Below are 22,516 nucleotides of genomic sequence, written 5' to 3'. Positions count from 1 at the left end.
ACAGGCCCTGCCCACCCCCAGCCTCCCCAGGATGTGTGGGGAGAGCGGAGTGCTGGCCACAGGGTGCTGGAGGGCAGGGACAGCCTGCCTGAGCTCCCCGGGGCCACACCTCTCACGGTAGGAGGGTCCTGCCCCAAAGAGAGGAGTTGTGGCCTCTGATGAATCTCAGACCCTCGAGCTGAGCCCAAAACCTGTCCGGAAATGCCCTGAGGAATCATGGTGTGGCGTTTGAACTTGTACCTGCCCCAACCTTGGAAGCCACTAGCCATGGCAGCCCTCGCCGCCCCCCCCCCCCAAGAGAGTGACCAGCCCAGGAGTGCACAGGCAGGCCCCACCGTGCACCAGGTGGGTAAACTGAGGTCTGGGGGCTCCCTTCCCTACACTTTCTTCCTCCAGAAAACAGACATGCATCCTGAATTGCGATTCTGACATTAGCAAGTGAGAGAGTGGACAGCAAGCTCAGATAGTGGGGGAGGCTCGAATTCCAAAACAGTGGTCCCCAAGTTTCAGGGGCAGGGGTGAGTGGGAAGGGGTTCATCTCCACAGTAATGGAGACCCTGGACAAGGGGGACGCACAGGGGATGGGGGCATGGGACGCAGGGGCAGTGACCAGAAGCAAGTACGAGCTGAGATCAGAGCCCTGGCCTGGCACCCCCCGGGCCATCCCTGAGCGCTGTGCCTGAGCCTCTGCTGACAGGCCTTCCAGGCCACAGTGACAGTACCCAGGGCCAAGAGGCCTCTCACGCCGCCTGACAGTTCCCAGCAGTTCCCAGCAGGGCAAGGACATCAAGGGGCGAGTCCCCCAGGGTCTGAGAGGGTGACCAGGACCGAGGGCCCTGAGCCAACTACTCCCAGGATGTACCCCTCGTCCTGTGCTGCTGTGCCACCAGCCCCAGGCCAGGGACCGTCCTCCCCGCAGGGACCCAGGGACCTGGGCGCGTGAGGGATGCCAAGTGGCCCAAGCCAGGAGGAGCAAGGATTAGGAAACCAAAGCCACCGGGCCAGCATTATGCCACTTCCCAATGGGGCCTCCACAGGCTGGCAGTGAGCCCTGGGGAAACTCAGGAAGGGGCCCCCTCCAGGGCCCCAAGGGGCAGAGATTTGCCATGCCAGGCTCCCTTTGCCCTGGTGGTGATCAGAGGAATCTTGGCACCCAGGATGCTCAGCACAGCCTCTCCGCCCTGGGTCCAAGAGGCGGGGGTCTTCCATGGGATTGAGAAGGTGGGATCTCCCCTTGGTTAGAGAAGGTTGGATCTCCTCTGGCACAGAGAAGGTGGGATCTCTCCTGGCATTGAGAAGGTGGGATCTTCCCTGGGACAGAGAAAGTGGGATCTCCCCTAGGATAGAGAAGGTGGGTTCTCCCTGGGATAGAGAAGGTGAGATCTTCCCTGGGATAGAGAAGGTGGGATCTACCCTAGGATTGAGAAGGTGGCATCTCCCCTAGGATTGAGAAGGTGGCATCTCCCTGGGATAGAGAAAGTGGGATCTCCCCTGGGATAGAGAAGGTGGGATCTCCCCTGGCATTGAGAAAGTGGGATCTACCCTAGGATTGAGAAGGTGGCATCTCCGCTAGGATTGAGAAGGTGGCATCTCCCTGGGATAGAGAAAGTGGGATCTCCCCTGGGATAGAGAAGGTGGGATCTCCCCTGGCATTGAGAAAGTGGGATCTACCCTGGGATTGAGAAGGTGCAGTCTCCCTGGGATTGAGAAAGTGGGATCTCCCCTGGGACAGAGAAGTGGGATCTCCCCGGCATTGAGAACATGGATCCTTCCCAGGTCTGGAGGCTGAGGTCCTCTCTGGGGTCTGAGAAGGTCAGCCCTATTGCCCCTCTGGGTGAGGCGGGGTGGTGACCCGAGACCCAGAGGTCTGATTCTAACACCCCCTTGTCACAGAGTCTCAGGTGGAGGCCCCGGTGGGCAGCAAGGTCAGTCCACCCAACATCGGGTGGGAGGGAGCAGACGGAAGGTGGTGGTGAGGGCTCCGTCAGGCCACAGTGACAGCAGTAGCCCCACAGCCCTCAGCAGAGAATGTGGGACCCCTTTCCCAGGCTCCACTCCACCATCGGATGCCTGGTCCGTCCTCACAGCCGCTGGACTTCTCACCCCAAAAGGGGTCTCTAGGGTGTCCCTTGCCGGTGAGTCAGTGGGGCACAGGCTCCGCCACACGTAGGACAGAAATAAACTGGAAATTCCCTGAATAGGCCTGTGGACACTTGACCCACGTACACATCCACCCGTCACCTTTAACCCGCACAGAGGCGGGGAAGGCCTGTCCGCCCTGCGCACCTGCCCTCCTTGTAGCTGGAGCCGTTCTCCCCTCCACCCCACAGGGACGGAGTTGTGGAAACTGCCCAGTGGTGTCTCTCTCTGCAACAAGGACGTGATGCCTCAGGGTGATGAGGACAGGGTCCCCCTGGAGGCTGCAGGGGAGGGGCTGACTGCCCATATGCACAGGGCCCTGGGCACCCCCGGGCCTCCCCTCCAGGCCCCACACCCACCAGTATTTACCCTGACAAGACACTGTTGTCAGGGACCACACGAGTTTACAACCTTGACCACAGGGAGGAGGCCACAAACACGTCACAAAACTCAGCCTAAAATGACTGTTCCACTGCAGCTGTCCACAACCCTGAGTCATCAGGAACGGGAGAGGGCAGTGTGGACAAGAGTCACGAGAGGAGGAGGAAGAGGGAGGAAGGGGGAGGAGGGAAAAGGGCAGCAGTTGGGAGGGAGAGGGAGGACGAGAGGAAGGGGGCAGGGAAAAAAGAGCAAGAGTCTCTACATGTGTAGACTATTCTCCGACCCTGGGCCCAAGGGCAGCTCCAAGGCTCTGTCCTGGCCTCGGGGGACAGAGGGAGGGTGCGCCCAGAGAAGCCATGGGCTCCTAGCCCCTACGGATCCCGAGGGAGTCACTAGCCTCGGCCAGCCACGGGGACAGAGTCCCTGGCAGGTGAGCATCTGGGGACTTGAAGGCGGGCAAATGAAACCAGCCATAGCCCCCTCCCCCCGCCGGTGTCCTTCCTGAGATGTCAGAAAGGGAGACGCAGACGTGGCAGCAGGCCCACTTCCTGCCCCTTCCAAGGTTCTGAGAGGCCTCGGGGTGTGCAGGCCCAGGCCCCACATCGCCTCCCCCTGGTCCGCAAGGGTTACAAGTGGACCCTTGACTCCCTCCCCGACCTTATGGGAAGGGTGGGCAGATGAGCAGACAGAGGTATTTGTTCTGGGTGAGTCGGGGAAGAGCCGAGTCAGCAGGCTGGGCTCCTCTGCCTCGGGCCCCGGCAAGCGGGCGGTGGGCCAGGCTCCTCACTGCACTTCAGGAGACCAGGCACCTCCATGTCGTCACCCCACCTCCAGACCTGGCCCTGGTGTCACGCCCTTAACCTGACCATTGTCCTCGCCATGCTAGCAAGAGTGTCTCATCACTGTTGGCCTTCCTGCTGTGAGCATCTTGAGGGCAGCCTACATGGGCTCCTCTGTGGGCAGCTTCACAGCAGCTATGCTCATAACTTTGCCTCTGGGTGGGTGAATGGGTGGGGGGATGGAGAAGGGAGGGAGGGAGGATAGGGGGATGGATGGATTGGTAGATGATGGATTGAGGGATGATGGATAGGTAGATGGGTGGATGATGGATGGGTGGATCAGGTCTTGAGTGGATGATGAAAGGATGGATGCATGGACAGAAGAACATATGTATGTCTATTTGGATGGATGGATGGATGATAAGACATGGGTGAATAATTAGAAGACGGATGGATGGATGGGTGGATGGGCGGGTGTGTGGGTAGATGCATTGATGGTTGGCTGAATGGATGGATGGGGGAGTGAGTGGACAAACAAATGAAATCTCTCGGGGTGGTGGGGTGCACCTTCTGCAGCAGTCCACACAGCTCCCACCTCACAATGGCTCATCGCGTGCAGTTGATGGCCAAGTGCTCAATCACCCCACTTCACTAAAGCCCTCCTCAGCCCTGGGAGGCAGGCACTCACATTCTTCCATTCTAGAGCTGAGGAAACCAAGGATCAGAGAGGGTGAAAGAGCTCCTTGAACTCGTGGCAGACCTGACCCGGTGAGTCCTCTCTGCCCCGAGCCCCCGCTGCCCACCACTTGACAATGTTGGGGCCATTTTTCACAGAGAGCTTACTGTGGCTCTTTGCAGAAACTCAATATGAGTAACAGAAAGTCAGAGGTTCCTGGGTCATGTCATCGCCCCCAGGGGAGGAAACTCTTCTTCCTTCCCCGTGTGGTGCCCCCAGAACAGAGGGGAATGCCAATGGGCAATGGCCTGAAACCCCACGGCCCTTGCTGAGCTTCCCTTCTGACCCTCCCTGTGTAGCCTCAGGGTTGACCGTGTGAGTGCCTCGGGCTGAGTCACAAAGTCCCACACACGGGGCGGCTCAAACGCAGACGTTGATTGTCTCCCAGTCCTGGAGGCTGGACGTCCGAGATCCAGGTGTCGCAGGGCTGGTTCCTCGGCTGGCCTCTCTCCTTGGCATTAGACACGTCTTCTCCCTGTGTCCTCACATGGTCGTCCCTCTGTGGGTGTCCGTGTCCTGAGCTCCTCCTCTTATAAGGACCCCAGTCAGATTGGATCAGGCCCACCCTAGTGACCTCACTCTACCTTTATCACCTCTTTGAAGACCTTATTTATCTCCAAACACAGTCTCATTCTGAGGCGCTGGGGGTCAGGACCCCAACATGTGAATTTGATGGGGACACAGTTCAGCCCACAACAGTCTACAGGAACCAAAGTGGAGAAATCGACTCCAACTCACTCCACAAGGGAGAATATCCCTCATTCCCTTCAGGGACCCGGCAGGCAGGTGGAGCGCAGGGAGTGGCCACCAAAATCCTGAACAGATGCGATTTGATTTGACGCCATCAGCAAATATTAGGGGAGTTTCTCCCTGAAAGTCGGGCTGGTGCGTGAGATTCTTAGAGCCAGTCATAGCCGTGGGACCCTGTTCTGGCCTCTGGTCACCGGTGTGTGGTCACCGGTGTCAGCCTGGCCAGCTGAGGCCATGGAGGGACTGACCACAATGTACACAGCAGACTGTCTGGGCCTTGCCCAGCTGGACAGCGGAGAGGAGGGCTCAGGGCCATGCTGGGACAGTTGGGAGAGTCCACAGCCCCCCACTGCCACCTGCCCACAGCGGCCTGAGTCCTGACGCTTCCCCTGGGGCATGTTCTCTGTGGCCCATCACCTTGCGGCCCCAGGATCCCGCACTGGATGGCCCAGCCCACTCTCACCCGCTCCCAGCTCTTTGCCTGGGAATGATTTCAAACACACTGTAAAGAAGAGAGAATGATAAATAGATACCAGGTACCCACCGCCCAGCTGTAGCTAACATTACCAAGTAGCCATATCTGTTTGAGATATTGCCCAGCAGGGAACAAAGTCTTATAGATAGAATCGGGGTGCCCTGCCCAGACCCTCCTCCCCTCCTACCCCAGGGACGACAGCAAGCCTGAATTCCATGGTTCTCAAAGGTTTTTATAATTTTACGTTTGAGGTGTATGTGTAATATATTATCCATCATATGCAAAATTCATAGAAACGGAATCAGTGTGTGCATAAATCTGCATTTGGCTCAATATTGAATTTTCAGTTCATCCATGTCGGTGCACACAATGCTAATTTAACTGCTCTGTTACATTCAAGGGAATGAACGTGCCCAGGTTTAGCCCGTCTCCCTGTCCATGGGCAGGTAGGCTGTCTTCGGTTTCTCGCTCTCATCAGGGTGGGTCTGTGCACACACCTGCTGCTCCACACACCTGCCAGAGCTGGGCATTGGTACAGATCTGGGACCAACACATGGGGTCCCCTGGTCGGTTCCACTTGCAACCCCCTGGATCCCAGTGGTCTCAAGCTTTTTGCTTGTGGCTTATTTTCTCTTTCATGTTTCCCACCCTGGGATGCGCCTACTCAGACTCCTCGCCCCCCTTATGTTGGCTGGTGTGGGCATTCCCCAGATCTCTGGTCCCTCCCAGTCACAGGCATGGAAATTCTCTTCTTCTGCTCTTCAGCCTGTATTTTTACTTTGTTGCACTTTTTTCCAACAGGATTGTTAAATTGTGACGGAGTCAAATATCTGCATCTTTGACGGCTTGTGATTTCAGTGACTTGGTTAAGAAATCCTTCCCCATCCTGAGGTGATAAACATTATGCCTTTATTTTCTACCAGAAGTTCAAGATTGACCTTCAGGTAACACCTGTGACAATTTTATTTTTTTTTTAAATCTTCTTCTCCCCAAAGCCTCCCAGGACATTGCTGTATAGTCTAGTTGTAAGTCCCTCTAGTTCTGCTATGTGAGACGCTGCCACAGCATGGCTTGATGAGCAGTGGCATGTCCACACCCAGGATCCAAACCAGCAAAACCCTGGGCCGCTGAAGCAGAGTGTGCGAACTTAACCACTCAACAACGGGCCAGCCCTTTTCCAGAAGGTTTAAAGGTTTTGCTTTCCACGTCTAGCTATTTACTCCACTTGGGACCTTATTTTAGATGGGGTGTGAAGTGGAGACCTAATGTGATTTTGTCCACCTGGAGAACCACTGTCCCAGCACCATTGACTGAAGGTCCACCCGCCCTGTGGATGGGGAGGACCTTCCCATCGAAGCATTTATCAGAGCGTGGGGTCTGTTCCACCTGTCCCCTGGCCCATCCTGCACCAGGTCCATGCCACCTTACTGGTCGTGAGGGCTGGTGAGACCCGCCTCCCCACCTTGTGCTTCTTTGAAATGCTTGAGTTTCTTCTGGCTCATTGCCCTTCACGTGGGCTGCTGGAGCAGCCTGCCAAGTCCTTAAAAATTCTACTGGGATTGTGAAAGGCATCTCAATGGATTTACTGCTACTTGCAGAGAACCGACCTTATTTCCCCAGTTGAATCTCCCCATTCATGAGCATGCTCATCCACCCCTCTATTTAGTACGAGCTTCCTTTCTGCCCTTCAGAAACATCTAATGATTTCTCAGAATGGCCTGAGACATGTTCTGTTTGATTTATTCTTAGGAATCTACATAATTGTATGGCTGCTGTTAATGAGATAATTTCCCATTATATTCTCTACTTCGTTTTTACTGGTGTAAATAAGTGCTTGGTTTTGTGTGTGTGTTTTCATTAACCTTGTATTCAGCAGGGGTGCTGAACTCTCTAATTGGTCCAAATAACAGAGCCATATATTCTCTTGGCTTTTCCATCTTGATAATAGTCTCCTCGTTCAATCAGGACAGTTTCCTCTGTTTCCCGTCCTGCTGTTTACTTTTCCTTTTTCTTGCTCTATTGCTTTGGCAGAAGCTCCAGCGCCCCGAGGTCTGGAAGCCATGGCAGCAGACCGCCTCTGTCCTCCCTGACTTTGGTGGGAGTGATTCTAGAGTCCCGGCACTCAGTCTGAGGTTTGCTGCAATTTTTTGACAGCTACCCCTTAACATGCTAAGAACATTTCCTTCTGGAATTAGTTTGCTGTAAAAAAAAAAAATCAAGGGGAGTGACGTCAACAACATGGCAGAGTAAGCGGTTTTCTTTGTGTCTCCCTCTTCAAACTACAACTAAATGGACATTAACTGATCAACGGAGGGTACTCAGACAGCACCTGAGGACACGTGAGAGAATCGCACTGCTACACATGAGAAGGTGGATGGACAACCCCCGGGGAGGAGGTGGAGATAGGTGAGAACTCTCCGGCACCCAGACAGCCCACTACCCACGAGCGACTCTCACCCGCCTGAAGCACTCATAGCACTGCCGCGGCCCCATGGGTGGTTGTGTGGATTAGCACGACTGAGGAAACAGGTGAGCGCAGCCCTAAGCCTCCAGTGATTGCTCTGTGGACCAGAGACAACATCCACAGTCCCACTGAGGCCCCAGGGAGTGACTTGGGCTAGGACTCGGTAGGGAGGCCCCGCCCACCAAGCACAAAGGCCCAGCGACCTAGGAGCCGATGCAGCAGAGCTGGGAAGCTAACCACTGCAGCATTAGATGCACATAGCTCTGCTGCGGCCTCGAGGGGACAAGTGAGATCCAGCAGGACTGACCGAGTAGGCGGCGACAATGCAGAGCCCCAGAGTGATTGCTCCTTGGTCCAGTGGGAAAATCCATGGGCCCACAGTGGCCCCAAGGGAGCAAGTGAGATCCAGCTGGACCACACGGAGGCACAGCTGCGAGTCTGGGAAAACAAGCTCCGGGCTGCTGCAGAAGCCCATAACACCACTACACTAAGACATCTCCTTACACCCAGCAGAATGGCTATGATCGCCAAGACAAAAAATAACAAATGTTGGAGAGGTTGGGGACAAAAAGGAACCCTCATACACTGCTGGTGGGAATGCAAACTCGTGCAGCCACCATGGAAAACACTATGGAGATTTCTCAAAAAAATTAAAAATAGAACTACCCTATGATCCAGCCATCCCACTACTGGGCAGCTATCCAAAGAATTTGAAATCAACAATTCAGAGAGACCCATGCATCCCTATGTTCAAGGCAGCACTATTCACAATAGCCAAGACATGGAAGCAAACTAAGTGCCCATCCACTGATGATTGGATAAAGAAGATATGGTGTATATACAATGGAATACAACTCAGCCATAAAAAATGACAAAATCATCCCATTCACAACAACATGGATGGACCTTGAAGGTATTATGTGAAGTGAAATAAGCCAGATAGAGAAAGACAAACTATGTGATTCCACTCATGTGTGAAAGATAAACAAACACATGGACAAACAGAACAGGTTAGTGGTTACCGGGGGCATGTGGGGTAAGGGGTGGGCACAAAGGGTGTAGGGGCGCACCTATAAGATGACTGACAAATAATAATGTACGACTGATATTTCACAATGTCATGAACTATGATCACCTCAACAAAAAAAATCAAGACAAGCTGTGACTTATCAGATGCTTTTTCTGCATCTATTAAGATCACAAAGTTTTTCTCCTTAAATCTGTCGATGTGGAAATCAGTATTGCCAGCTTCCCACCCTGTTCACATAGTGATATGGCACATCCCGGCCCCTGTGGCTGTGAGGGGCCAGGTCACCATTTATTCAGAAGATTTAGACACCAGGCAGGACCCTCCACATGACAAATGTGATCTTCAAGATGATAGCTGCTCCATCACCCTGGGTCCTGGACTGACATGTGGAGCAGGGCACCAGCCAACCAGTAACAAAGATGAAGCATGAATGAGACAGAAACCTTTGTGTCACAAGCCACCAAGATCTGGGAGCTTTGTTACTGCAACACAGCAAAGCTGTCCTGACTGATACACAAGTGGACTTTCTGTTGTTGAACCATCTTTGAATTCCTGGACAGACCTGGTTGTGTATGATTGTTGGGGTCTCAGGGTGGTGGTGGGGGCTTCATACCCAGCACCAGCTCCCCATGCCACTGCTTGAACCAACTGAAAAATAAGCAAACGGCATTGACACATGCAGGGCCAAGCCTGGTCTTGCAAATTATAAATTCTAGGCTGGAGGCCATGCATTATGTTTGTGGGTAAGGAAGCTTCCTCACTCTGACCCCAAGAATTAAACAGACAGTCCTCCAGTCGCCGGCAGTGCTGGGGCTGGACAAGCGCCCCTCCTGGAGAAAAAGAGGACAGGGATGGTGGAGGTTAACTCAGCCCTGGAGGAAGGGAGAAGAGCTGGGATACACAAGCCCTGTTCCTTTTCCAGATTTGGCGGATCCTTTAAGTCATGGCACACTCCCTGAGATGGAGCAAGTGAAGGGTGGAGGGGCAGGAGCATTGTGCTAAGGGGACCGGCTCCACTGGAAAGAGAAAAGCGCTCGCCCCACAATGGCTTCTGATGCCCACTTCTGAACTCGCTGTGCTGACGTTCTCCTCAGCTGTCTGCATCTGTGTTAGTGATGGGATTTCTCTCCCACGTTCTTTCCTCGAGCTGTTTGTGGCTGATATGGGTGTCACAGTTCTTCTAGTTTCAGAAATGAGATGGCTAAGTTTCCTGTGTTTTTGCCATCTGGGGTTGTCTGTAACATAATGTGGTCAGAGCCCCCATTGTCCACACCCCCTGTGCCCTGTCCTCACTGATCTGGGCTTGGCCATGTACGTGGCTCATTATGGCCACTGGAACAGCAGCAAATGGGACACAAATGGAGGCATGAAAACTGCACTGGAGCTTATCCTCTTGAAAACAATGTGGCTGACTTGCATACGGTTCTCTTCTTCGGGAGAAGGAGAGGACTGGCCAAGAGAGACGTCAATGACCCAAGCTGTTCCAGACAAGGCCAGCCCAGCAGACCACCAAATGACAGACAGCAGACACAGGACAAGCCAGCCCAGACTGCAAACTGTGGAATAAGGAGCTAAATAAACGCTGTTTTTTTAAGCACCCATCACTAGGTTCATTTTCTTTAATCAAAGTATTATTTCCATGGAATAAAATGCATCATTTTAAGGGCACAGTCAGTTAAAGTTTAGTAATTGTATGCCATCATGGAGCCACCACCACAGTCAAGACAGAGAAACTCAAAAGCTTGTTTGTGACATTTTGCAGCTGGTTCCTTCCCCCATCCCTGGTCCCAGGAAACCCCTGATCTGCTTTCTTTTCCCCGTTTTGTCATTGTCAGAACTTCCAGTATGGACTCATGCTGTGTTTTAGGTCTGACTGTGTTCAGTTAACACAGTGTTTTTGAGATGCATCTGTGCTGCATCTATCAGTATTGTTCATTTTCATCAGAGAACAGTATTTCACTGTGTGGATATGTTTCAATTTGTCTATCCATTTGCCAGTGCATAAACATTTAACTTGGTTCTAGTTTCAGAAATTTTGAATAATGCTTTGAACGTCCACACACATGTCTTTATGTGGCCAGATGGTGCCCCTGCCTCAGGTAAACCCCCAAAAGAGGATCTGTTGGGTCATAGAGTGCATACATATTTAACTTTGTAAGATCTTGTTTTCCAACCTGGCTGCATGATTTCTCATTCTCTCCAGCAATGTAGGAGAGCTCTACTTGCCCCACATTCTTGCCAACACTTGGTATTGGCAATGTGTGCATCCCAGCATATCTTTGTAGTTTGTGCAATTATTTGATGACTAGTAATGTTGAACATCCTTCTGTATGCTTGCTGCTCAATCATATACCATGTTTTCTGAAGGATCCTATAAATCCTTTGCCCATTTTTAATTGAGTTGCTTACCTTATTCTTATTGAGTTGTTAGAGTTCTTTATTTTATATTCTGGACATAAGCTCCTTTTCAGATATGTGTTTTGCAAAATTTCCTCTCAAACTGTGGCTTACCATTTTGGTAACTATGTCTTTCAAAGAGCAAAAGTTTTTAATCTTAGTGAAGTTGATTTTATTGGGTTTTTTCTTTTATAATTCGTGCTTTTTGTGACTACTTTAGAAATCTTCACCTATCCTAATGTCATAAATATTTTCTTCTAGAACTTTAATAGTTTTAGCTTTTGCATGTAAAAGGATGATTTGTGTGTGTCGTGTTAGCTCAGGGCTGGGTTCATTTCTTTTCCATACAGATAGACAGCCATTCTGGGATTATTTGTTAAAAGACTACCATATCTTATTAATTACCTTGGCACCTTGGTTGAAAATCAATTCACCGTAAAAGTATTGATCTTTTCCTGGACTCTCTCTTCCGTCACATTGACCTATATGTCTATCTTTATGCCAATAGTACACTATTAATTATAGATACATACTGTCTCTTTATAATAGTATAAATAATCAACATAATATAGATAACATAAATAATAAATAATATAAAACTGTGTCTATATAACATTTCCCTGAAATCAGGTAACGTTAGCCCTCCAACTTTGTCTTTGTTCCTAAATTGTTTTGTCTATATTAGATCATTTGCCTTTTCATATGATTTTTTAAAAAAGCTTGTCAAATCCTTCAAAAAGGCGTATTAAGAATTTGATTGGTGCTCAAAAACAAAGATAAACTTGTCATTTTAACCAGAAACTCGTAATACAAGATGGAATAAGATGTGAGAAAAACAACTTAGGAGGGGAAGAGGAAAGGTACTGAATCGGTTTACTCTAAGGAACTAGGGGCCATCAGAAAAGGGACTATCTTATCCACGAGATCTTGGATACAACCCTCAGGGTAACCCCTAAACAAAAAAGCAGAATACACACAAATAATAAATAAGGAGAAAACAAAGAAACACAACATGAGAAACTGCATAACTCAATTGATAGACCAAAATACACTGGACGAGAAACAAAGGAAATGCAGGAGAACCGGAAAACGAGTGATAAAATGGCAGCATTAAGCCCTCATATATCAATAATCACCCTAAATGTAAATGGATGGAATTCTCCAATAAAAAGACACAGAGTGGCGAGATGCATTAAGGAACAAGACCCAACAATATGCTGCCTCCAGGAAACACATTGCAGCTCCAATGACAAACACAGGCTCAGAGAGAAGAATGGAAGAGGATACTCCAAGTTAATGGAAAACAAAAGAAAGTAGGTGTCACGATACTTATATCAGACAAAATAGACTTCAAGATAAGACAGGTAAAGAGAGACAAAGCGGGCAGTGTATACGGATCAAAGGGACATTCCATCAAGAAGAAATAGCACTTATAAATACCTATGCAACCAACACAGGAGCACCAAAGTACATAAAGCAACTATTAACAAACCTAAAAGAAGACATTCATAATAACACAATAATAGTACGGGACCTCACCATTCCACTCTCATCAATGAATACATCATCCAGACAGAAAATCACCAAGGAAACAGTGGAATTAAATGAAAAGCTAGACCAGATGGACTTAATAGATGTATATACAACACTCCATCCAAAATCGGCAGAATACACATTTTTCTCAAGTGCACACCAAACATTCTCAAGGATAGACCATATGTCTGGAAACAAGACAAGCCTCAATAAATTTAAGAAGATTGAAATAATAACAGGCATCTTTTCCAATCACAATACTATAAAGATAGAGATTAATTACAAGAAAAAGCTGAGAAAAGGACAAAGATGTGGAGACTAAACAACATGCTATTGAACAAGCAATGGATCACTGAAGAAATTAAAGGAGAAATCAAAAAATACCTGGAGACAAATGAAAATGAAAACATAGCACACCAACTCATATGGGATGCAGCAAAAGCCGTATTAAGGGAAACTCATCGCAATGCAGGCTGACCTTAACAAACAAGATAAAACCCAAATAATCAGTCTCAAAATACACCTAGTGGAATTAGAAAAAGAGGAACAAACAAAACCCAAAGTCAGCAGAAGGAGAGAAATAATAAAAATCAGAGCAGAAATTAATACACTTGAAACAAAAAAAAGGAAGTAAAAAGGATCAATGAAACAAAGAGCTGGTTCTTTGGGAAGATAAATAAAATTGACAAAACCCTAACCAGTCTTACCAAGAATACAAGAGAGAAGCTCAGATAAATAAAATTAGAGATGAAAGAGGACAAATAACGGATACCACAGAAATGGAACACATTATACAAGAATACTATGAAAAACTATATGCCAACAAAATGGACAATCTAGAGGAAGTGGATAAATTCTTAGACTCTTACAAGCTCACAAAGCTGAATCAAAAAGAAATAGAGAATCCGAATACACCAATCACAAGTAAAGAGATTGAAACAGTAATCAAGAGCCTCCCAAAGAAGAAAAGCCCAGGACCAGACAGCTTCCCTGGGGAATTCTACCAAACGTTCAGAGAAGATTCAATACCTATCGTTCTCAAGCTATTCCAAAAAACTAGGGAAGATGCAACGCTTCCTAACACATTCTACGAGGCCACCATCACTCTGATATCAAAGCCTGACAAGGACAACACAAAAAAGGAAAACTACAGGCCAATATTGCTGATGAACACAGATGCAAAAATCCTCAACAAAATATTGGCATCCCGAATTCAGCAATACATCAAAAAGATCATACATCATGATCAAGTGGGAATTATTTCAGGGATAAAGGGATGGTTCAACATCCACAAATCAGTCAATGTGACACACCGCATTCACAAAATGAGAACTAAAACCACATGATCATCTCAATAGATGCAGAGAAAGCATTTGACAAGATCCAACAGCTATTTATGATAAAAACCCTTAACAAAATGGAGATAAAAGGAAACTACCTCAACATCATAAAGACCATATATGACAAACCCACAGCCAACATCATACTCAGTGGGGAAAAGCTGAAAGCCATCCCTCTGAGAACAGGAAGAAGACAAGGATGCCCACTATCAGCACTCTTATTCAACATGGTACTAGAGGTTTTGGCCAGAGCAATTAGGCAACAGAAAGGAATAAAAGGAATCCAAATAAGGAGTGAAGACATGAAACTCACTGTTTGCAGATGACATGATTTTATATATAGAAAACTCTAAAGAATCCATCAGAAAACTATTAGAAATAATTAACTACAGTAACATTGCAGGGTACAAAATCAACTTATAAAAATCAGTTGCATTTCTGTACTCTAATAACGAACTAACAGAAAGAGAACTCAATAATACAATTCCATTTACAATTTCAAAAAGAAGAATAAAGTACCTAGGAATAAATTTAACTAAGGAGGCAAAGGACTTATACAATGAAAACTATAAGACATTATTGAAAGAAATAGATAATGGCATAAAGAGATGGAAAGAGATTCTATGCGCATGGATTGGAAGAATAAACATAGTTAAAAAGTCCATAAAACCCAAAGCAATCTACGGATTCAATGCAACCCCAATCAGAATCCCAATGACTTCTTCAAGGAAATAGAGCAAAGAATCCTAAAATTCATATAGGGCAACCAAAGAATTGCTAAAGCCATACTGAGAAGAAAGAACAAAACTGGAGGCATCACACTCCCTGACTTCAAAATGTACTACAAACCCATCGTGATCAAAACAGCATGGTACTGGCACAAAAATAGGCACACAGATCAATGGAACAGAACTGAAAGCCCAGAAATAAAACCGCACATCTATGGACAGCTAATCTTCCACGAAGGTGCCAAGAACATACAATGGAGAAAAGACAGTCACTTCAACAAATGGTCTTGGGAAACTGGACAGCCACCTGCAAAAGAATGAAAGTAGACCATTATCTCATGCCATACACAACAATAAACTCAAAATGGATCAAAGACTTGAAGATAAGTCCTGAAATCATAAAACTTCTGGAAGATAATATAGGTAAAACACTCTTTGACATCCAACTTAAAAGGTTCTTTTTGAATACCATGTCTTCTCAGACAAGAGAAACAAAAGAAAGAATAAACAAGTGGGAGTTCATCAGACTAAAGAGCTTCTGCAAGGCTAAGGAAACTAGGATCAAAACCAAAAGACAACCCACCAACCCTAACCCTGAGAGAAAACTTTTGCAAATCATAAATCCAATAAGGGGTTAATCTCCATAATATATAAGGAACTCACACAACTGAACAACAAAAAAGCAAACAGCACAATTAAATAATGGGCAGAGGATATGAACATTTTTCCAAAGATATGCAGGTGGCCAATAAACATAGGAAAACATCTTCAATGTCAGTAATCATCAGGGAAATGCAAATCAAAACTACACTAAGATGCCATCTTACACCAGTTAAAATGGTTATAATCACAAGACTAAAAATAGCAAATGTTGGAGAAGGTGTGGAGAGAAGGGAACCCTCACACACTGCTGGTGGAATGAAAACTGGTGCAGCCACTATGGAAAACAGTATGGAGAGTCTTCAAAAAACTAAAAATACAAATACCATATGACCCAGCTATCCCCCTACTGGGTATCTACCCAAACAACTTGAAATCAACAATCCAAAGTAACATATGCACCCCTATGTTCACTGCAGCACTATTCACAATAGCCAAGACGTGGAAACTATTCAAGTGCCCATCGACCAATGATTGGATAAAGAAGATGTGGTATATGTATACGATGGAATACTACTCAGCCATAAAAAAAGACAAATTCATCCCATTTGCAAAAACATGGAAAGCCCTGGAGGAAATTACACTTAGTGAAATAAGCCAGACTGAGAAAGACAAAGACAAGATGATTTCACTCATGTGTGGAATAAAATTAAGAACATGGACAAAGAAAACAGTTCAGTGGTTACCAGGGGAATGGGGTGGGAGGTGGGCACAGAGGGTGGAGGGGAGCACCTATGAGGTGACAGACAAGAATTAATTACAAGTGAAATTTCACAATCATGTAAACTATTAGGATCTCAAATTTTTAAAAAATGGCTAAGATAGTAAAAAAAAAAAGAAAAGAATTTGATGGGTGTTGCATTGACTCTTTCAATGAATCCATTTGGGGAGAACAGCCACGTTACCAATATTAAATCTCCCCAACCGTGAACATGGATAGGGCTCCATTTACTCCAGCCTTTAAATTTTGCTTTGTAATATTTGAGGGTTTTGGTGTATCCATCTTGTACAACTTTTGTTCAACTTCTTCATAAGTATTTCATATGTTACTATGGTAAATGGAGTGCTTGTCGTTAATTTCACTATACAAATGCCAGTGTATCTTTGCATACTGACCTTATATCCCACAATATTGATAAATTCACTTATTCTTTCTAGTAGTTACTTTGTAGGTTCCTTAGGGATCTGCACACAGAAATATACCATCTGCAAATGCAGACAGCTGCATCTTTCCAGCCTGAACGTCTTTCCTTTCTTTTGCTTGCCCTACTGCACTGGCGAGGTCCCCTACCACGCGCTAAATAGAAGAGCTGAGGGCAGACATCCTACTCCCCTTCCTGATCTTGGAACAGCTTTCTACCACCGAGTGTGATGCTAGCTTCAGGGTTTTGGAAATGTCCCCAATCAGGTTAAAGATGTTCTCTTTTATTCCTAGCTTCCTGAGAGTTTTTACCACTAAAGAGCTATGATTTTTTTCAGATTTTTTTTCTGCGTACAATATGATCATTTGTTTTTATCCTTTATTTCACAAATAAGGTAAATTACATTGATCGATTTTCATATGTTAAACCAACCTTGTATTCTTAGGTTCAACCTTACTTGGTCATGACGTATCAGCCTGTGTAGACATTGCTGGATATGACTTGCTAATTTTCGTTATGGATTTTTGCATCTATTTTCATGACAGGAGTTGATCTTGTCATGTCTTTGCTTCAGGGATCAGGACAAATACAAGCCCCATAAAAGCAGTTAACGGTTCTCTCCTCATTTATCTTCTGAAAGAATTTATGTAACACTGGTATTACCTCTTTTTTAAATGTTGGATAGAACTCACCAGCAAAGCCATTTGCCTGCAGTCTTCTTTTGGGAAGGCTTTTAAATTATGGATTAAGTTTCTAGAGTCGATACAGGCTGTTTGAGTTTTCAATTTCTTTTGACCAAGTTTTGCTAATGTGTTTCCTTCAAAAAATTCGTCTACCTCATCTAAGTTATTGAATTTCCTGGCATAAAGTTGTTCAGAATATTCCCTTACTATCTTTATAACGTCTGTAGGATTCATACTTGTGTCTTTTTTCATCCTGATATTAATCACTAACGTCTTTGCCCTTTTTTCATCATCGGCCTTGATGGAGGTTGGTCAATTTTTTGTTTTGTTTTTGTTCTTTTGAGGGAAGATTGCCCCTGAGCTAACATCTGTACCAACCTTCCTCTACTTTCTATGTGGGACGCCTCCACAGCACAGCTTGATGAGTGGTGTGCGGGGCCACACCCAGGATCTGAACCCACAGACCCCAGGCGCTGAAGCAGAGCAGGTGAACTTAACCGCTACACCACCCGGCTGGCCCCAGGTCTCTCAACTTTATTTTTAATCTCTTCAGAGAGCCACGTTTTGTTTCATCAATTATATCTATTGGGATTTTGTTGTGGTTGCATCTTTTATTTTAAATTTTATTTATTGATGCTCTTTATTATTTGCTTCTTTCTGTTTGCTTTGAGTTTTGTTTTCTCTTCTTTTACTTATTAATGTAGTTTAGATCATTGATTTGAGAACTTTTTTTCCCAATATAAAAATAAAATTCATAAATGTGCATCTGAGAAATGCTTTAGCTGCATTTCACGATTTTTGCGATGCTCTGTTTTCATTTTCATTCTATTTTTATTCACTTTATTCCATTAAAAATACTTCTCAATTTCTCTTATGGCATCCTCTGTGATTCATGAAGTGGGTGTCTTAATTCCAACTATTTGGAATTTTCCAGATATCTCTCTGTTGTTGCTATTTAGTTGAATTCCATTGCGGTTGCCTAACACACTTTGTATGACTTTTACCTTTTTAAATGTGCTGAGTTTTGGTTCGTGACCAGAATATGGCCCATCTTTGTGAATGTTCCACATGCACTTGAAAAGAACGTGACATTCTGCTGTTGTCAGGTGGGACACTCTATGCCAATCAGATCAAGTTATAGCATTTGTTTTACGTCTTCTAGGTCCTTACTGATTTTTCTCCTTTCTTATTCTGTTGGTTACTCAGAGAAAGGTGTTGAAGTTTCCAACAATATTTGGATTTATGTATTTCTCATTTCCATCAGTGTTTGCTTCCTGGATTTTGTATCTCTTTTGTTAGGTGCACACACATTTAGGATTGTCCTTCTTTCTTCTTGAGTTGACACCTTTATCATTCTGTAACATCCCTCTTTGTCTCTGGCAATATTCCTTGCTCTGAAATCTAATTTGTCTCATGTTAACCTAGCCACTCCAGCTTTCTCTTGATTTCTGTTGGCATGGTAAATCTTTCTCCATCTCTTTTTTTTTTTTAAAGATTTTATTTTTTCCTTTTTCTCCCCAAAGCCCCCCAGTACCTAGTTGTATTTTCTTCATTGTGGGCCCTTCGAGTTGTGGCATGTGGGACGCCACCTCAGAGTGGCTTGATGAGCAGCGCCATGTCCATGCCCAGGATTCGAACCAACGAAACACTGGGCCGCCTGCAGCGGAGCGCACAAACTTAACCACTTGGCCACGGGGCCAGCCCCTCCATCCCTTTCTTTTTAACCTGTATATGTCTTAATATTTAAAGTGAGCCTCTTGTACACAGCATACAAGTTGTCTTGCTTTTTTATCCACACTGATTATCTCCATCTTTTAATTGAAGTATTTATACCACGTATGTTTAACGTAATTATTGACATAGTTGGATTTTTATCTACCATCTTGCTGTTTTATATTTGTTCTACAGTCTATTTTCCTCTTTTTCTGCCTTTTTTGTTTAAATGAATACCTTTTACTATTCTCTCTGCACCACTGGCTTATTAATTATGCCTCTTTTAAAAAGGTTTTAGGAGTGGCTCTATGGCTTAAAATATATTTCTGTAACTTATCATAACAGACTTTCAAATAAGACAGTATTTCACTTATCGTGTGAGAACATCACGGCTGGGCTCCCCCAGTTCCTCCTTCCCAACCTGGCATTTTGCCTCCAACGTGTTAGAATCCCATGACACACTGTTAGGATTTTTCCTCATGTGATTAACTTCTAAAATGACTAAAAACCTGGTGTCTCACAGTTGCCTTCATTTTCACCATTTTCAGAGGCCCTTATTTCTTTGTTTAGATCCAAGTTTTTGTCTGGGGTCATATTCCTTCTGCCTGAATAACTTCCTCTCCTCTTGCTGTGGGCCACACCCAGCCCTCAGCAGTCCATTCCATTTCAGCTCATTTCTCTGCTCGCCCCCTGGGTTCTGCTCAGGTGACATGGCACACAAGTCCCTCTCCTGGGGAGTGGGGGTCCTTGTATTTCAGGCAACCTGGTTGCCCTGCAGCCTCAGCCTTGGATGGATTAGAAGAAAGTTGTGGGGTTTTGCTCATCTGGATTTTTCTCATTGTTAGGGTGGGAGTGATTCTCTTTCCACTTTTCCACATCCTGGAGCAAAACGTTGAACTGACTTCCAGACGTGTTCTGTCTATGAGACAGCAAGCACTTCAGATCTGAGGACAGTATTTATCCTTGGCTCTGGAAAATTCCTTCATTCTGCTCATGTGTAAAGGGGGTCCTGTGTCCTGGTAGGGGCCCCTGGACAGGTGGACCTGGGGAGAGGGAGGCATGGCCTCTGCAGGGCCCATGGAAGGAAATGTTCAGGATGGAGAGAGGAAGTGCCCATTCGCAGATGGGAAAGTCGAGGCCCCCCATCACTCTGCAGGGTCACAAGCCTGAGGGAGCACGGAGGGGCCTCTCTCTGTCCTGGGGGCTCTTCAGAGCTGGTCAAGAGCAGATTCTAGCACAAATGATGTTGGACTCATTTCCGACTTAAGACACCAGTGAAGGTTCCCCCAAGAAAGGGAGATGAGGGGACAGTGTGGGGCAGACAGGGTCTCCTGAGAGAGGAGCAGCCCTCCCCAGTCCCCACCCAACTGCTCCGGGCCACTGCTTAGGGAAGGCTCCATCACTCACACACAGCATTGTGGGACCTGCTCCTGCTGGGCACCTGGGGGCAGAACCCACTGTTTCCTCTAGTGGGGGTGGGGGGCAGCAGCCTCAGGGACCACCTGACAGTGGTTGTCACATTATTTTTAGGCCAATAGTCTGTTTCCAAAGAGAACATCATGGAAACATGTCAAAGAGCAAACCTGGGGCTGCTCTGCCTAAACCAGGGGCTCTGGGCGCAGCTGGAGGAGTGGCGGGCCCAGCTGCACCCTCGCCTGCCCCCGGTCACCCGACCCGCACCTCACAGGTGCAGAGCTGGGAGCAGATGAGGAAGCCGGCTGGAGCTGACCTTTCTTCCTGACCAGGCCACAGGCCATGCCACCCAACCCTTCCCCAGGTCACCCAGCCTGTGCTGGGCCTGCCCGACCCAGAAGGGAGCAGCCGAAGAGCAGAGGTGACAGTCACCACGATGGGCCGGGACGCAGCTCACGCCAACGGGACACCACACTCGGTAAGGAACGGAGCTCACAGCCCTCGTGAGGGGACCCGGAAACAGCCCAGAGCCCTGGGGGAGCACGCGACCACCCTACAGCACCCAGGACCCCCGGGCAACGCAGCAGAAGGCAGCCCGTGTCCCCTCACAGACCTTCTGCTCTGGGGGGGCCTTGGTGGCTCCAGGGCCAGCCCAGGAGCTGACCAGCTAGGAGTCCACAGGCCTGGGCCAGGGGCAGTGTGGGCTCCCGAGGTCCCCCGAGGGGCGGGCCCGGAGCATCGGAGGCCCTCCCGGGCCGGTGGGGACATGGACAGACCCCCCAGCCCCGCGGGTGGAGGACCCGGGTGGTGCTCACGTGCCGGGTGTCCCCACCGGCCATCAGAGCCCTTGTGGTGGCAGGTGGGGTCGGGCGGGGGAGGGGGCGGGGGCGGAGGGGTCAGCTAGGGGCGGGCAGCGGCCTCCGCCCGGCGCCCCGGGAGGCGTGAGCGGGAAGAGGCACAGGGTGCGGGGCGAGGCACAGGGTGCGGGGCCGACCGGGGCGCCCAGCAGCCGCGACCCCTGCGGGCCCCACCCCACCGCCACACGGACCCCACTGGGCCCGGCGTCCACGCGGCAGAGGACCCGACGGGCCCCCTTCCCGCCGAGGACGCCACAGGCCGGCTTACCGCGCGGGCCTCGGCCCAGGGACCCCGGGCGCCCTGCCCTCGCCCCAGGGAGGCCGGAGCGCTGCTGCTGAGGGAGGAGGCGCCGGGGCTCTCCCGGCCCCACAGCTCGGCCCAGGCCGCCAGCCTGCGCGCTGCTGTAAATGGAACTGTCGTAAACGGCTCTGTCGTAAACGGAACTGTCGTAAACGGAACTGAAGTAAGCAGACTGGAGCGCCCTCCCTGGGGATTCCCGCTTGGGAGGCTCCGCAGGTTCAGAAGGACGAGGACAGGCAGTTCCCTAACCACGTGCGGCAGGTGTGTTCAGGGTCACTCGCCCGCGTGCACACGCACACACAGGACGGGCTTCCTGCTGGGTCCGCAGAGCCCACCAGAACTTCTCAGTTTGGTCCAGAGGTTCCGACGCCTCTACCAGCAGCTTCACAGCAGCCCGCAGGGACCCTGAGGTCACGTTTTGTCACTTTTGCAGCAGGAGCTGGCATGCAACCCCCAATGCGTGGATCGAGAACCTCCCGGGTTTTCCCCGTGTGGAGACACAGTGAGGCGATGACACACACTCTGCACACACACACTCAGTGCTCACACACGTGCACCCGCACGCTCTTGCCCAGAGCTCTCAGCCCCTGGGTACAGGACGGAGGGCTCACGAGGGGGAAGCCCTGGGAATGGCTGGCAGAGGAACCTGAGTCCTTTTCACAAATTCTGGGTTGGGGGACTTCCTGGGAGGGGGGCCACCTGCATCTCACTACCAACAAGGGCTTTGCACACGCCAAGAGCAGGACAGGGCGGGGCACGGCTCCCTGGGGGTCGGTCGCTCTAGGGAAGGGGGTCACGTGGTTGCATTTGTACACGAACTTTCCCAAAGCCACACCAACATAACTGCAGGTGTCCCCCGCGTCCCGGGCGGAGCCTGGTGAGCAGGCCCCACAGAGGGCCGAGGGGCCCTCTCTGGACCGTCTGCAACCACTCGCCCATCGGGAAGCAGCTGATCCTAGACCCCTGCACAACGGCGCACCCAGACCCCCGGCACG

The 22,516-nt window shown here is 48.3% G+C and overlaps 1 long non-coding RNA gene across 1 annotated transcript; it reads right to left on the bottom strand.

The window, feature by feature from the left end:
• Positions 1-6,983: 6,983 nt before the first annotated feature.
• Positions 6,984-21,636, bottom strand: LOC138916775 (uncharacterized). The gene is made up of 2 exons (XR_011424182.1): positions 21,489-21,636; positions 6,984-7,459 (listed from the first exon to the last, which is right to left on the bottom strand). It is a non-coding gene; the product is annotated as an uncharacterized lncRNA (long non-coding RNA).
• Positions 21,637-22,516: the final 880 nt, after the last annotated feature.

This window comes from Equus caballus, chromosome 12 (genome assembly GCF_041296265.1).
Source record: "Equus caballus isolate H_3958 breed thoroughbred chromosome 12, TB-T2T, whole genome shotgun sequence".
Lineage (NCBI taxonomy): Eukaryota > Metazoa > Chordata > Mammalia > Perissodactyla > Equidae > Equus > Equus caballus.
Note: the sequence above shows the minus strand (reverse complement) of the source record. Positions and strands in the feature narration are given on the sequence as shown.